This window comes from Mus caroli, chromosome 16 (genome assembly GCF_900094665.2).
Source record: "Mus caroli chromosome 16, CAROLI_EIJ_v1.1, whole genome shotgun sequence".
Taxonomy (NCBI): Eukaryota; Metazoa; Chordata; class Mammalia; order Rodentia; family Muridae; genus Mus; species Mus caroli.
This window is the reverse complement of record NC_034585.1, coordinates 75,095,223-75,113,594: the sequence shown is the minus strand read 5'-3', so window position 1 is coordinate 75,113,594 and position 18,372 is coordinate 75,095,223.

The following is an 18,372-nucleotide window of genomic DNA, read 5'->3' as shown; positions in this document are numbered from 1 at the left end:
TCAGTGAGTACATATTGTGCGAGTTCTTTTGTGATTGGGTTACCTTACTCAGGATGATATCCTTCTTAAGGTAAGCTGACTCTTCTATCTCTAACAAATACTATTTCTTAGACGAAAGGATGCAATGTTCTGGAATTAAGTTGGAGCTTAACTATATGTTGAGAATAGCCCCTGAAAGAATTTCTTTGAAGATGAGAAACAAAAGTAACAACATCTATAAGTTGTTTGAACTTCATTAGGCTAACTGAAGAAAGAGGAAGCTTGAGAATACTCAAATGTAACCAGTTCATATTGCAAGACCTCTTCAAATCCATCTTCCTTCATGTGGCTGAAGAACTCATAAGCCATTTTAAACTCTATAATCTTTTAGGAGATAGGTAAAAATCCACTACAGAAGTATAGTCTGCATCATCAAAGAGCCAAATTTTTCCCACAAGATTTCAAAGTAATTGGGGGAGGCTATTAAGAGACAGAAGAAAACTGATTTTTTTTCTTTAAATTATAAAGGAAAGTATTTCAGCCTCTAAAGCTGGGAAAATTGGAATCTCAGATGCTCTCAATATTAAGAAATCCCAAGAGCTATTTTCAGCTGTGGATCTTGAGAAAGCTACAGCTTAGTGAAGGTCATTGTCCCATTGTCTTGCTCTGACTCAGATCTTCAATAAATCTACAACAAAAGGGAATATTTTGTGACAAAGAACAACATACTGGAAACTATGTGAACTTTTAAGAAAAATCTAGATAATTGAAAAGGTAAATAAAGCCCAGAAATTATTACTTAAAGATAAAGTGATACCGTGGAAAGAACTTCTCTGTGACAGGTTTGCCACTGGAAGTAAGTCAGGAGTTGGGATCGCACTATCCATGCACAATGCAGGGCATGAAGAGACAGGCTAATCCTTGTAGCTCACTGACAGCCAGTCAAGCTGGACAAGTGGCCACTTGTGTCACTGAGACCTTATCTCAAAAAATAATACAGCCAGGCAGTTGTGGCACATGCCTTTAATCCTAGCACTTGAGAGGCAGAGGCAGGCAGATTTATGAGTTCAAGGACAGCCTGGTCTAGAGTGAGTTCCAGGACAGTCAGGGCTACACAGAGAAACCCAGTATCAAATAACCAAAATAAATAATAATAATAATAATAATAATAATAATATGAACTGACTGAAGAACACAGTCAACATTGACTTCTGTCTCCTACATGCAGACATTCATGTGCCTGAGCACCTGAAAACACACAGAAAAACATGCACACAGACACACACATAAAAAAAAAGAGAATATATATGTAATAATTTACTATTCATCATTTAAAATAAACCTACTAATAGTAAAAAATATTTAATTCAATAGAAAATTTGGAATTAAAAGGGGTCATGTGTATCTCTATAACTGAAAACACAACTTTTGAAAAGAAAAATAAATCTTCCAGGTGACTGTAGCAACAAACTAAACTACACACAAATCATATGTCTTTTCATATAAATTAAAATTTACTAACAAACCAACTCCCTATGTCTTGATAACATTGATATTCTTATCTCTCTCTCTCCCATGTAATCATAATTTTTTGAAGACTTTAAGGAAGACAACAAATTGGAAATTATTACAAATGCCTTGGAAATAAAACCTAATTAGGATTAGATATGGAGTCTGAAGACATGTTAATTACTGCATTCTTGGGTTGAACTTTTAATGAATGAGTAGCTGCTGGGATGATTCAGCAAATCTGACAACCTGGATTTTATCCCTGGAGCCCACACAAGCAACTACCACTTGTTCTTCTCCGACTTCCACATATGTGCTGTGTCATGCATGCATGCTCTTATGCACACCCACCTACATATTAACACACCCACAGGCAAAAATGTATTAAATAAAGCTAATAAACAAAATTATCTGGTTACTTTTCATGCACATCATAATTTTGTAATGTACATGTATATATTTGGCATATGTAAAGGCTAACAGTTTCTATGTGTCGTTATTCTTGACATTGTTTTTCTTTATCCTACCACTCTATTCTTTTTGGTCAGAGACAAATTCTGTAAGACTGAAAGAATTGGTATTCATTACTACAACAATCCACCCTGAACACTCAATATCAGTGCCCTGAACTTGTTTGGTTTTATTAGTAGTACATGTTACCATTTATAAAGTGGTGGCCATCCTGTTTATCACTTGACTACTTAGTGACACTAAGACAAGAGACTCCAGTGGTTGGACCACAGCTCATATCCACAGAGAACTTTATAGATAACACATATCTAGTAGTTGGGCAACAGATAAAAATATCCACTGGAAAAATCATTGATTGGGCATTTACTGTTTAGTGGCAAGTGATATCCTACCACCTGCTCCCATGTGTAATGCTGTCAAGGTTTTACTGGAGGCAGGGAGATGCAGTGCCTGGCAGGTGGACCATTCTAGAAACAGCTCTGCCCAGCAGAAAGGGAGAATAAATCTGAGGAGTTTAGCTAGTATCCTTTGCCACAATTAATGTATTCAATGAGGCAAATTATGGTCTCCATACCAAGTCTGTGCACTGCCTCCACATTTAGACTCTCTAAATGTAGCTTAATCTATGCCTTCTCATCTGCTCCTCTCTGAGGTCACCCCTTAAAGTGTGCCTATTTATTTAATTGCACAAAATAAATTTTGTCCAGCTTCAACATACAAGGAGGCTGTCTCTAAAAGTTTTAATTGCCTGTAATTTTTCAGAGAAAAGAAATTATATGTCTCTCTCTTTCTCGTTTATCTCACTATCCACTGGTGTACCAATTTTATATTTATTTTCCTATTTTCTGAACTTCATTTGAGAGATTAAGGTTATGTAGCTACTACATAAATATATGCCTGCTGTGATTAGTCTAATCATGTTTATATTGTGTTCATTCTGAGATAATTTTCACTGCAGTAAGCTTCTGTACTTCACATTCACATTTTCACTATAACCTATTTTTTTTTATGATTGTTGCTTTCAAAACATACATTTAAAAAAGTCTTTCTTTATTGTAGGAATTTTGTGTCCTGTCTGGCTGTCTCTTAGAGGGCTGCTCTTTTCTTCAGAGGGAACACAGTAGGTATGGTTTAGGAAAAGAGGGGAAGTGATGGGAAGCCGAGAGGAGTAGGGGGAGGATACACTGGAAATAGGATACACTGTATGAGAGGAGAATATATTTTCAATGAAAACAAAAACAGAAATAGGGCTTTCCACTTAAAAATTAGACTTAACTGACACTCTGCTTTCAGACACCTGGTACATACAACCCCACTCCTCATCTTTCTGTCTTCTCACCACATAAATGTTACCTGACATTTATGGCAAACTTAAAAAAAAAAAATAGATGCCACTTTGCTTCCTTTGGTTTTTTAAATAGAGATTGAAAAAAAAAAGAAAAACAACAAGCAAAACAAAACAAAATATTCATACCAAACAAACAAACAAATAAACAACAACAACAATAAGAGCAGCAAAACCCCAGGACATAGAAAACATAGTAAAAGCACACGTCTCATACAATTTGATCAATCATCAGCCCCAGTTGCATCCTGTATTGAATACCATGACTTCTCTCAAGGTGACCTCTATTACAGCACTGCCTTAGCCTGGTTTCATTTAAGGTCCTCCAAAAAATCCTTAAAGGCCAATGTGGAATAATTCCTCCTTCTGATTCCCAACCTTTTCAATGTTCTACTCCTAGTGAATTCTGTCAAAACAAAACAAAACAAAAACAACAATAACACAAAATATCTAATGAATTGTCACTGCAAAAAAAACTATCACAATTTAAAAATTACACTCTTTAACACAATATTGAATATCAGATATTTTGGCTTTAAAACATTTTGTAGATTTCTGGAATGAAGTCTACAATGTTCTGTATTTATTCAAGGGATTATCATACATTACAGAATGGTATTAATGACATCAAAATACTAATGTAATAATGAAAAGGGTATTTCAAGGCAATAATCACATGAATTACACTGCCATGCCTTCTCATAAATATTAAACAATGTATGGAAGGGTAAGAGAAGTGCCCCAGCAGGTAATAATACTTCCCATCAATACACATGACCTGACGCCAGTTGGGCTTGTTGTTCTCTGAACCATACACACTTTCCACTAGCATACACATACCTGTATGCTCAGCCCAGAACCAACCAAATATATAAATAAATGATACATAAGTTATTATTAATGTTTGAAAAAAGTTATAACATTATATGAGCCAAATAAGAAATATTTATATTTTAATAACTTGGTAATATTTATTTCCTCATCCTAACTTTTATTGTTCTTGCGTGTCTTTGTGAGTATGTGCTTGCATAGATGTATGTGTCTACGCAGAACCCAAAATAGGTTGTTGGACAACAGAATTTGAGTTACAGGCTTTTGCAGGATACTTAAGTTGATACAGGGATGCTGTGACCAGAACTCTGCTGAGCCATTAACCTCTGCATTTCAACAGTTAACTGTATTGCTCATCATAAGAAGGCAGGATTGACAAAAATTAAATAAAATTGCACACATTCTTAGACATAATATTTCATAAACTGTCTTTACAGTAATTAAGCGTCTATTGTTTTCGTCCTTGAGAGAACTATCTTTTTCAATGCACTAAAACTTTACTACATAGTATGTGATCATAACGAAAAGTTTAAGACTCCAACAGTTGTTTCAGAAGGTAACAGGGCAGGGCGTCGTGTTCAGGGTTTGCCAAAAACACAAGAAACTGCACTTTCTTTTTCCAGATTACTGTGCACTGTTAATATCTACTTGCGCATGTGTGTGTGTACATGTCTATGTATGTGTGTGTCCATGCATGCGAGTGTGTGTGTATATGTGTATATGTGTCTGTGTACATGTGTGTTCATACATGTGAGTGTATTTGTGCATGTGTGTGTGTACATATCTGTGTATGTGTTTGTCTATGCATGTGAGTGTGTCTGTGTGTGTGTTTATAAGGCATATACCCGCACATGTAGACAGCTTTCAAGCTTCACTTGTTTCCCTCAACTATGGGTTTTGGCTATAACTCCTGTGCAGCAAGCTTTTATATACCGAATAATCTCTCCGAAGCAGGGACTACACTTTATTCTTCATCTAGGCAGGCATGCCCATGTTTTTTTCAATCAATGATCAGCATTCTATTCTTCTTAAGCACAAAAGAAACAAATTATTTGTCACCCTGTTAAATTTATGTTTTAGGCATACATGTATGTGTGTGAAAACGTATATATCTGAATAAAATCGTTTCCTTCATGAAAATAACATTTAGGAAAATTCAAAACTTGCTCTCTTTAGTATGTAAAAAATTCTAAGTATTTCTAAAATTATGTAGACATTTAAAGATAACATTTGCAACTCAGTGTACAAAAAAAAAAAAAAAAAAAAAGAATCCCTTAATTTGAAAAACAGAACTTTAATCTCTATTTCTTAAATATACAAATAGAAAAAGTCTTTGTGCTGGACAGTTCACACATAAAGGAGCCCCCTTTCAGTATGATTATGTAAAGTCCTCCTTTCTTTCAGTCCTGGAAATGGACGATATCTTGAAGTCGTAGGATCAAAAGGTTCAATATTTTACTTTAATATAGGTGAAGTTCTAAGACTCAACAGCAATGAAAAGACTACAAATGAATTCCTCACCCTGGGTATTACTGACAAAAAGGATTAAATAAATACGTTTGATTTCTTTTCTTTCGTCTGCAGCATAAGCTCACTACAGTAATAGAATGAAGCTTTAGATTCTTTTTTGGAGTATATTGCCAAACCCTTATCTAATGTAAATTGATATTTAACAACTTTTTCTCATTCCTGTGAGGATTTTGCACTTTTAAAAATCAATTTCTCTTTCAACAGCTCTGAAGTTAGGTTGCCGGCTACATATTTTCTTTGTGGAAAAAAAAAATTATTTTCCCTCTGGGCCCTGCTATGTTGTTCTTTTCCACTCCAAACTCCCATTCTATTTACTTGAAGTCTCATTCATCCCTAGCATATCATGAACATAATTTTCTTGTTATTCATTGTTCTGAAACATATTGTGCTTGTGGGAGGGCTGAAGGGTCAAAGCCTGGGACCAGTGCAAATTAAAGGTAATTTTAATCTTAAACCTTAATTGTTTTCAAAGGATGGAAAGGAAAGGATATGCTTAAAATGAGTTATTCTCTTGAAGAGAAAATACCAGGTGAGATAACAAACTTTATCATTGGCAGGGACTCGGGCCTCCCACCCATTTCCTCTCACCTCATCATTTACACTACATCCATCACATCTTGCACAGTGCTTGAACATATTGACAGTAGATATTTTTCTCAAGTTAATGGCCTCTCACTTAAAGATCTATTCTAAGGTTCAACAGCATAATGAAAAAGGAGAGAAGTAATAAAAAAAATTGGTACACAAGAATCTCCCTCTTATTTCATGGAAACACTTATATTTTAATCCTTAAACTATTAATAGTCACAAGATCCCAAAGGGTCTTTTTAGAAGTGTCATTTAAAGAAAACAGTAAAAGAGATGTCCTCAATTTGCCAAGGGTCAAGGATTTGTTCAATAGTTAGACCTTTCCAAAGACCCTAGACATAGTGTTTCCTATTCCAATGACTAGAACTAAAAGTTAAAATTGATTCAATTCACTGAAGGAGGGAAAATCTAACTCATAAAATTATATAGTTTAGAGGTCTTCGTAGGTCACCTAACTGATCCCCTTTTCCAACATATAGCTAAACCCAGATATATTGATTCAGGGAGCTGAGATTTGAATACATTTTTTGCAGAACTACTCAGGATCTCTGCATAACTTCTAAAAGAGATCTGAAGTTATATCTCAGGGAAATATTTCTCTAGAGAACAGTTTATAATAAGCTCTAAGAACATGAAAAATGCCTGTCATTGCTTTTTCTAACATGCCTGAATTTCACATGGAAAACTTAGGCAGTTTGCTACATACTGCTTTCCTTTTCGAGTTTGATCCACTTTTATCTCTTAGATTTATGAATTTCACCAACCAAAACTCATTCTATTTGGATGAGTATAATAGATTATGTTTGTATTTTAGTTTACAAGCTTGAGTATTGTCTGAGCTAAATAGTAAAACATTGTCTCAGAAAAGTGATTTACCAAAAATAAAATCAAACACATTAGTTTTATAGAGAATTCATTAGCATTACCTAAAGTTAAATATACTTAAATAAAGTTAAATATCATTTCTCTATCTTTATTGAAATTACTCGTAACTTGATGTTAAGAAATTTTCAAGATTGCCAATGACACTCAACTTATAATTTCCACTTTTTCCACTTATCTATAGCTACACTATGAGTTTCAGTCTGTTCTTACCTAATTTTGTACTTCCTATGTAAAACATTTCCATTAGGAAAATTTTAATGCACAGTCATTCTGCAACAAATAAATCAAACTTTCTCACTTAAGTTTGAGTTTTATTTTTTTTTAATTGTATAACTACTCAGCTTGATGCCAAGTATAGAGAACAGAAAAATACAGTATGATAAGGCAGCAATAGACAACAGTCAGACTATTACAGGCTTCAGAAACAGTGGTAAAATTCTTCATTATAGTAAAAGTTCAAAAGATGACTTTTGAATTTAAAATGCTATCTCTTGCTGTGATGTAGATATTGGATAAGAGTGCTTGTAGATCAAGGATGAAGACCTAAATTCAAGCCCACATATGATGGTTTGTATATGTTTGGCCAAGGGAGTGGCACTACTAGAAGGTCTGGCCCTGTTGGAGTAGGTGTGTCACTGTGAGTGTGGGCTTTAAGACCCTCATCCTAGCTGCCTGGAAGTAAGTATTCTACTAGCAGCCTTCAGATGAAGATATGGAACTCTCAGCTCCTCCTGTGCCATGCCTACCTGGATGCTGTCATGTTCCCACCTTGATGATAATGGACTGAACTTCTGAACCTGTCAGCCAGCCCTAATTAAATGCTGTCCTTATAAGAGTTGCCTTGGTCATGGTGTCTGTTCACAGCAGTAAAACCTTAACTAAGACACAGCAAAACCCTTGTAAAAAGCTAGATGTGCCTACAGGCCAAAATGTAACCCCTCGCAGATCATGTTTGCCTGCTGAAGACCAGCCTAGTACTTGGATTAGTGAGAGACACTGAAGGCTGAACATGCCAACGACAGTCTCCCCTCCCTCTTCCCCTTTCAGTCACTCCGTTTTCACCTGCCCTCTCCCCAGACCATTGCTCTCCCATTTTTATTCAGAAAAGACAGGCTTCCCAGTATTATCAATTCAACTAACCATAGTATAAGATAAAATAAGGCCTGGCACAAATCTTCATATGAAGACTGAACACCAACCCAGTGAAAAGAAACATGTCTCAGGAGCAGGCAAAAGAGACAAAAGACACCCTGACTCCCATTGTTAGGAATTCAACAACAACAAAGAAACCTAAACCACCAATGTATGAAGTGGGTCTAAAAAGAGTTTATTGACTCTATATTCACTTTACATGAGAATGTATGGGTACAAAGAAAACGAACTGATAGCTATAAAATCCTATAGAAAGCTATGTGGAAATCAGATGTGATTATACATGCTATTTTTTTTATCCCAGCACTTGAGGGGCTGGAAGAAGACCATTAGTTTGAAGCCAGTCTGAGATATTGACAGGAACCCACAATTCTACGTGCCATGAAATGAACAGAAAATGTTTATTTAATTAAGTTTACTACATGAAAATTTGTTTGACTTCTGGAGTGGTTTGAAATAGCTTTGTCCCCACAGACTCATATGTTTGAATGCTTGAATGCTTGGACCACAAGACCCCTTTAAGATGTGTCCTTGTTACAACAGGTGTAGTTTTGTTGGAAGAAGTCCATCACTGTGGAGGTGGGCTTTGAGATCCTATACTCAAGCTCCTTCGAGCGTGGAAAGGACACTCTGCTTTTGACTGCTTTTGAGTGTTGAGTAGAGAATGCTCAGCTCTTCCATTACCATGTCTGCCTGGACTCTGCCACATTTCCCACCATGATGATAATATAGTGAACCTCTGAAACTGTAAACTAGCCCCAATTAAACACTGTCATTCATAAGAGTTGCCTTGATCATGGTGTCTGTTCACATCAATGGAAACCTCAACTAAGACAACTTCTTAGTAACAAGAATTACTTTGAAGTAATATTTTCTGTTTGTGATCTGTCTCCTTGACAATGACACTATTCTGGAAGACTGCACTGAGGATGTCCAGAGATGAGAATTTAGAGACTCTGGCTTCTGGAATGACAAACCTCAAGCTGAGTGGGAGACTCAGAACTCAATCCTTCATTTACTTACTCCCTTATTTGACCTGCCATATTTTAACAGGATATTCTGGCTTTAGAGTACATGTTATCATTATGCACCCACATCCTGGAATCTGTAGGAAAGGCCATTCTCAAGCCAATGAGAAAGTGACAGCGCATTAGTGAGAGTCATGAGCATAAGGATAGTTTTACCTCCAAAGTCCATGATGACATCACTTTCAGTGTGAAGAATTCAACATGTGAATTTGGGAAGAAGGATAAGTATTCACACCTTAGCATATCATAAAATATAGGAGATACAGGAAATTTCTCCGAGAAGTATCTGGGAGATTGAATAAATTGAAGCTACAAATTAATCCTCTTACTGAGACATGAAGTAGCATAATTTATTTAAGTGAATTTAGTGCAGGATTAGACTACATTAGACTACAACTGTTTTAATAATGGTGCTTATTAGGTAAAATTATTCCTTTGAATAAGGTTTCTAACCTTTCCCTTTGACTGATTTTTATTTTATAAATAGAGACCACATCCATTTAACATTATATTTCTCAGCCTTTGGGGAATGGTTAGGAATGGAATTCTTTTGTTTTAATTTGAGCGTCATTTCCGCTTTGACTATGGGTAGCATTTGGAATGACATTATAGAGAATCCACAAAAGAATATGCTATGTGAGTAGAATGAGTTTCTAAAACATTATATTAAACTCTCATCTGTGGCTACTCAATTGAAATATTTACTTTAAAAAATGAGTTCAAAATAAGTCAATGAAGAATGTATGCTAAATAGTTTCAGCAGATGTTTTCAAAGATTATGCAAATTATTGTCTATTATTGTTTTTTCTAGGCTGTTGTGAATGATCTTGATTCAACTACCCCCCATGGGCTTATCATCTTCATTTTTAATTGGATATTTACTTTACTTACGTTTCATATGTTATTCCCCCTTCCCAGTTTCCGTCCCTCTGGGAAATGCCCTATCACATCCTCCCACCTTTGATTCCTCCACCCACCCAACCATTCCCACCTCCCTGCCCTTGATTCTTGAATCTGACATGGTACAAGAGTCCCTCAGAGTTCCCCAAAAAATATTATTACAGAACTGTGGGATGGAAATAATAGTGTCTTTATTTATTTCATTTTTCAGGATATTTACCCATAGCAACTTTAGCAATATTTTATTAACTGTTCACAGTTTGGGTAAGTATGTGAATGTATTTGTGAATGAGTTTTGTGGGTAAAATTTAGAGTGTATGACTCCTATTGTTTTCCCACAACTTTGACAAAAACAAAGATGCAATATGCCACCTGTGCTGGCAATGGTAAGATGTGCTTTTATCTAAATCTCTCAGACAATATAACCAAGGAATTCAATTTTAAGTAAACAACACTTACAAATTTTATTTAATGAGAAAAATCATATATAAATAAACTAGAAAACATACATGTGAAAATATTCAACTTAATAAAAGTTATGATTGTAACAAGAAAATTGTTATATAATTGTGTAGCACACTACGACACAGATAATTCTGAAACAAAAAGGTTTGCAAGATCAAATAGATTCCAAAATTCTTAGCAAAAATCTTTAGTCTATTTTCTCATGAGCAACAATAACAAATATTGTTAAATCCTAAAATAGAGAAGAGATTGCTACTTGTAGAAATTTCTGTAAATGCTATTAGATTTACACTAAAGTTAAAAGCTTGTCTAGAAATTTCAGAGTTTTATGTGAGGACTTGTTTGCTTGAGAGACTGAAGGAAAGGCCATCCAGAGACTGCCCCACCTGGGGATCCATCCCATATACAGTTACCAAACTCAGGCACTATTGTAGATGCCAACAAGTGCTTGCTGACAGGAACCCGATATAGCTGTCTCCTGAGAGGCTCTGCCAGTGCCTGAAAAATACAGAGGGTAATATTCCAGACAACTATTGGACTGAACACAGAGTCTCCAATGGAGGAGTTAGAGAAAGGATTGAAGTAGTTGAAGGGGTTTGCAACCTCATAGGAAGAACAATATCAGCCACCCAGACCCCCCAGAGTTCCCTGGGGTTAAACCACCAAGCAAAGAGTACACATGAAGGGATCCATTGCTCCAGCCACATATGTAGCAGAGGATGGCCTTGTCAGACATCAATGGGAGGAGAGGCCCTTGGTCCTGTGAAGGCTTGATGCTCCAGTGTAGGGGAATGCCAGGGCTGGGAGGCAGGAATGGGTAGGTGGATGGGGGAACGCCCTTATAGAAACAGGGAGGAGGGATAGGATAGGGTTTTTCCAGGGGGGAACCTGGAAAGGGGATAACCTTTAAAATGTAAATAAAGAAAATATCCAATTAAAAAAAAACTAAGAAACAAATTAACATACAAATGAACATATTGACAAATTCACTATCTAGATCAGGAAGAGAACATCCTCCTTAGGTCACAGAGGGTTTTTTTCATTTTTTGTTTTGTTTGTTTCTTTGTCTTGATTTTTTTAGTTTTTCGAGACAGGGTTTCTCTGTATAGCTCTGGCTGTCCTGGAACTCACTTTGTAGACCAGGCTGTCCTCAAACTCAGAAAGCCTCCTGCCTCTGCCTCCCAAGTGTTAGGATTAAAGGCATGCACCACCATGTCCAGCTTGGTCACAGTTTTTATCCCTTTGTTTATCTGCTTTATTTGTGTTCTTCCTGCACTTCAATATTATAACAATCTGAAGTACACATTTATTCAAAATTAACCATATTCTAATAGTTTAAAAGTCGTTAACGTATTCTCTCATATTCAACCAACATATTATTTGCTCAGTTTAAACAAGACTGGTTTTCTCTCATATTCCCAGCTTCAAGATATAGACATTAAGAATTACAAAGTCTTGGGGTTATTATGTATAATCTCACAAGTTGAATTTATCTCACATAGAAAAGCTAGGCAGTAAAGAATTAATAGAATCTTTATTTCCTTACAAATGTTAGATGAATATGGAACAACAACTACATCCTCATATTTTGTATTATTTATTTATTCAATATCGGCACTTACTCTCCTCACTTTCCTCCCAGTACCCCATTTTGCAGTCCTTTCCTCATTATACCTTCCTCTTCTTATGAGAAGGTCAAACCCCTCTCTAAGTGTCACCTTCACCCACCACCACCACCACCACCACCTTTACTTCAAGTTGCTTTAACACTAGACAGTCTATTAGAAGCACAGGATCCATAGGCAGACAGGCAACAGGCTCAGGGACTGCCCATGCTCCAGTTGTTGGGGTTCCCACATGAAGACTAAGTTACTCACCTGCTACACATATACAGGGTTCTAAGCCCAGCAAGAGCTCGCTCTGGTTGGTGATTCAGTCCTTCTTAGTTGACTCTGTTGGTCTTCCTGTGGAGTCCCTGTCCTTTTCTGGTTCTTCAATCCTTCTCCCAACACTTCCTTAAGATCCCCCCAGCTCCATTTAATGCTTGGGTGTAAGTCTCTGATATCTCTGTATTGGCTGCTGGTTAGAGCCCCTCAGAGAATAATTCTGCCAAGGTCCTGCCTACAATCATAACAGAATATCATTAATTGTATCAGGGATTGGTTCTTGCCCATGGGATAGGTTTCAGTTTGGGCAGTAATTGGTTGGCCATTCCCTCAGTCTCTGCTCTATCTTTGTCCCTGAACATTTTGTAAGCAGGACAATTTTTGAGTTAAAGGTTTTGTGGGTGGGTTGCTGTAGTTATTCTTCCCTGGGATTCCTGGCTGGCTACAGGAAGTGGACACTTTAGGATTCATATTCACTCCAGTGCTAGGAGTCTCAGTTAGAGTCATCCCCATAAACCTTCTGGGGTTTCACCCCATCCCAGGTCTCAAGGGATTTAAAAGAAAATAGACTCAGGTCTACTCATGCTCTGTTTTGTTGTTGTTGTTTGTTTGTTGTTTTTATTTTTTGGTCTGACTGCTTCTATTTGTTGTTTTGTTTTGTTTATAGTTTTCTACTATGGATTTAAAAATGAGTACTTTTAAGGAATTTACTAGACAAGCTGCTACCTACCTGTCCTCTCTTTTCTTATGTTTTCATAATTTCATAATATTAAAAGTCTCTACATTCATTTAGCATTTGATAACACAGGTCTGACAAAGACTTCAGGTATTTCCTATCTCTATTCACTGTGCCAGTTGAACAGTTCTTTACATATTAACAAACAATTAAACATAATTATATTCAACACATCCTCCTTAATTTTATTTACAAGGGGCAAAATTACAAATGCACCACAAACCTGTAGAAGAATTACTTAAGGTTATATTAATTTATATCAAATAAAGAATGGTAAAATATAACATTATTTTATAATCTTGATCTATAAAGTAATAATATATCACCAGTAAACTCTAGTATACACTTGTACAGTTGATACATTCCTCTGCGTTAGTTATGCAAAGGCAACCTTTTTTTTTTTTTCCTGTATCATTTCAAAGTTAGTTTGGATTGGAATTTTTCAGCCTTGTTTCATTGGTTACTTTGATACACTAAGGTTAAGATTTGTATGCAAAAATAAATATGACTCTTGAAAATGTTAAAACAACAAACTAAGAAATATATTATGCAGATTGCAGTAAATATTACATGAATACACCCAGTGTGCACAATGATCATATTTGGTCACCTAAAATGAAACATAATTTTAAGTATAACAGGGCATGCAGCACAAAGAAAATATAACCCTATATTTTTAAGCCATTTACATTATTATAGTAATACATAGTTAAATAATACCAAAACACTTAAATATAGTCAAAATTTCATTTAGGCAAGAAAGATAATTGGACTCAGGCTCAGTTTAGGATATTTGAATTCATATCTTCATGATTTCTGCCATTTACTAAGTCCCAATTTACTTCATGTTTAGTTAATAGAATTGTAACAATTTATGTCCATAGTGTCAAACTGCCCCAATGGCATAACAAAAGACTAAGTACCTTAACCCCATAGGAAGAACAACAATATCAACCAACCAGACCCCTCAGAGCTCCCAGGGATTAAACTACCAACCAAAGAATATACATGGAGTGTCCCATGGCTCCAGCTGCATGTGTAGCAGAGGATGGACTAATCTGGCATCAATGGGAGGGAGGCCCTTGGTCCTGTGGAGGCTCAATGCCCCAGTGTAGGGGAATTTGAGGGTAGTGAGATGGGAGTGCATGGATGTCGGGGGAAACACCTTTACACAGGGGGAAGTGGAATGAGTTAGGGGTTTTGCGGACAGGAAACCAAGGAAGGGCATAGCAGTTGAAATGCAAACAAATAAAATGTCTAATAAGAAACAAAAAAACAAAACAAACAAAACAAAAATAACAATAAAAAATACCAACCTTTTTATTCTTGACACATATGTTCATATGCAAATTCAACTTAATGTACTGTGGAAACATGACGCGTGATTCCAAGTACACTTCTAATGTAGACAAAGTATGGAAGGAAACATTTCTGAATCCGTTTCTAAATGTAAGCCCTGCAAATAGCTGGGCAGTAATGAACTCATGGCGGTGTACTGAACCCTGAAGGAAATAAGGCCAGTGGCGATATTAAAAAGCAATGCTGGGGAAATCTCCATAATCGTTCTCAAAGTCTATGAGAGCCAGCTGTAAAATACAGAGAATCAGCTTTACAATTTACTGGCTCTTAGAATGTTTGAATGTTCACCTCTTCTGAATAACCACAGGAAATCTTGAAGAAGCCAACGAAGACTGAAGAAGTGAATTAAAAGACAGCGCCAAATGATGTGAATGCTTTTGCTTTCCGTGTAACACAAAAGTTAATAAAGCAAATATCTTTGAAATTTCAGTGAGGCAGGACATTTAAAATTAGTACATTTGAATCTCAGAAAAATTCTTTTGAAAAAAGAAAAAAAAACAGTTTTCAGTTCACATACACAGAAACTTTTGTAGTTTCTTTGTAATATATATTGAAACTACAGGCACCATCACTGATGGGTCACATAAAAGTATACTCCTAAAGTAAGGAGAATGATTTCTATCGCACAGGTTTTAACATTGCTTTACAATTTTTGAAAAAGTTGATCAAACAGGAGGAAGGGAGGTCATTGTGCAGCAGAAAATAAAGAAAAGTGCACCCATTAAAGAGTGCGCCAATATGATATGTAATCATGTTAGTCACGTTTCTGTTGATGAGAAGACACAGCATGATCAACGCAATTGATTTATGAAAGAGCTTAGTAGCAGTCCATCATGGCAGGGAAAGATAGCTGAAAGCAGCAGGTATTGCAGCAAGAACAGGAATCTGAAGGCACAATACTTGAACTACCAGAACAAAGCAGAATGGAGAAGATTGGGAGTGGCTTGTGTCTTTAAACTTTCAAAGCCTACCATCAGTGACACATTTTCTTCAGCAAAGTTGCATTTCTTAACCCTCGCCAAACAGTGTAATCAAATGGTGACCAAGCATTCAGATACCTGAGACAGTGGGGAAACATTCTTATTCAGACCAGCACCATGTTTGATATATATATGTATGTGTGTGTGTGTGTATTCTAAGATTTAATGTCAGTGACACAATAGGATATTGCAATCACTTATTTATTCATTAACAAAACAAACTTAAGAATATTCAGTGGTGGATGCTGGTGAGATGGCTTGGTAGATAATGCCACTTCCATTCACAAGTTTGACTTGATTTTTATGATAGTAATGCAACATTAAAAGACATAATATTCTTAGAAGGACAAATTCTTAATGGCTTTGGGTATAGACAGCAATATTGGATCAAAAGTAAGACTGACCAAAAACCAAACCAAAACAAACCAAAAAAAAAAAAGCATTAAGAAGCAGGGTTTTTCTGGAAATAATCTTATGTTCTACAGACTGGAAGAAAAATCACAAAAGACATTTTGACAGAATATAGCAGAATTTTAATTCAGCAACATGGCTGGTCTGACAGGAGATCATACACAAAGACCTAGGTCTGTGTGATTCATCTGGAATGCAGACATGCTAAACAACCTTAATCCTCCTGTCTGGGATACACACATGCCCTGAGAACATACCTTCAAGAGGAATTAGTTTGAAGTAATGTCTAATTGAGGTGCAGTCAAAGTGACAAGCCAGAGGAAGTTTTGTAATGATAGGATATGCCAAACTCTCACAAGAATTGTTATGTCCAAATCACAGGTTACCCACAGACCACCAAAGGCCACCAGGAATCCAACGTGTATGTGAAAGCACAAGATCCTTATTCAAGTTTGAGCTGGACCCTCCAACCTTCCCAACACGATGGATGGTATGGAATATACTGATCTGATAGAAGCCTTGCCTTTTTATCATGATTGTCGAAGGGTAAGGGAATTTCCAACTTGGCATACATCATTGGTTGACCTTTGCTTGGTACACTTCTATTGGCTAGTAGTGATTTCAGCTTGATATGAATAGTGGTTGCTACATTCATCAATCTACTTTGAGACATTAGGAACTTTCCCTTTAAGAACTATTTGGTTGTTGCTAGGAGTGGAGCTGCTGTTTGTTTAGTGTAATTATGGTTGTTGCCATGGTTCCTGGAATAAGTTGGGGTTTACCAGTAGTTGTGCTCATTCTAGGGACACTTTCATCATAAAATTCAGTCTGAACGTGAAATGGGATTTGTAATGTTAAGCTGGGCCCATCTGAACTACACAGGGAAGAGAAGCTATTTAAGGAGAGAATTGAATGAGTTCGTTCAGTCGGTGAAATTGAATGTAGTTGAATCACTGAAGTTTGGTCAGTGCTGCTGAGTTCAGTTGCGTTCCTTAGTGAGTTCCATCAAGTATGTGCAGGGTAAATCAGAAAAGGCAGTTAAAGTCAGAGCATAAGGAGCCAGAAAAGGAGAACATATTGCCAGGTTTGTATGAGGTCAAGCAGAGCAACTCAGTGAGAAGCTGAGAGAACTCAGATTGAATCAGTCAGATTTGAGAGTTTGAGCCAGAAAAACCAAATTTGGCAAGACAGTCAGGATTCAGAAGGAACTAAAAAGGTTGAGTTTATTCAGCATTAAGCCTCTGAAATGATAATTATATTAGGTGAATAAATGTTACTTTTACAGGATTGTTATTCACATAGCCAAACAGAGAATTCCAAAGTATAAAATGGATACACAAACATACTAAGTATATGGCAAACCAGAGCCTAGAATAGCGAGCTCCCTAAGGAACACATGACAATGAGAGAGAACACATGAGAAGAGGTTCACAGAACACATCAAGTGAGACATATTAATCGAAATGTAAATAAGATACCACTTTTGCAGAGATTCTAATAGGACCATCATCTAGTGCTATCACAAGAAGTTGAAGTTAATGTGGAACTGTGGTAATTCTTTCTTACTCACTGCAAGGGAATTATAGAAAGTCTATTCTGAAATATGCAGGCTTTTAAAATTCTAAATGAATGCTTATCATAAAACACTGCTATCACATGCTTTGGTATTTGGCTAACTAAATTGAGATCCGAAGCACACACAAATTCTCCATATAGGCTTTATGGAGGCCTCATCCATAATTGCAAGAACTTGGAAACAACCTATATGCCCTTCAGAAGATTAACAGAGTTGGTAAAACCAGTAAGGATAAATAAGCTACTAGGTTATAAAAAGATAAAGATAGTACCAAAAATGAATATTCCTACACAAAAAGAAAATGAAAGATTGCATATTCTGTGATTCTGACTGGGTCACCTTCTATAAGAATATATAAGTTGTGAAGATGGTTAAAGTATAATGGTTATCAGCAACTGAAAATTGGAGAATGTTGGAAGAGTAAGTTGAGTTCCTTAATCTTCACTGCACGAGAGTCTCTGTGACCCTATACTGGCTAGTGTTTGTCCTTATTTATTTGTTCAAATCTACAGGATGGATGAGTAAATCTAGTGTCAGATATTGATACGAATGATGTGTCAGCTTATGTTTTAAAGTTGTACCAAAAGGACCAAATTGTGAGCTACATTGCAAAAACTAAAGGATATATATATATATATATATATATATATATAGATGTAAAAATTTTAAATATTCATCCGAATTTGCTATTGAATGGTAACCAATATTGAATGTTAACATTTTGTAGAAGTAGGCCTTTAT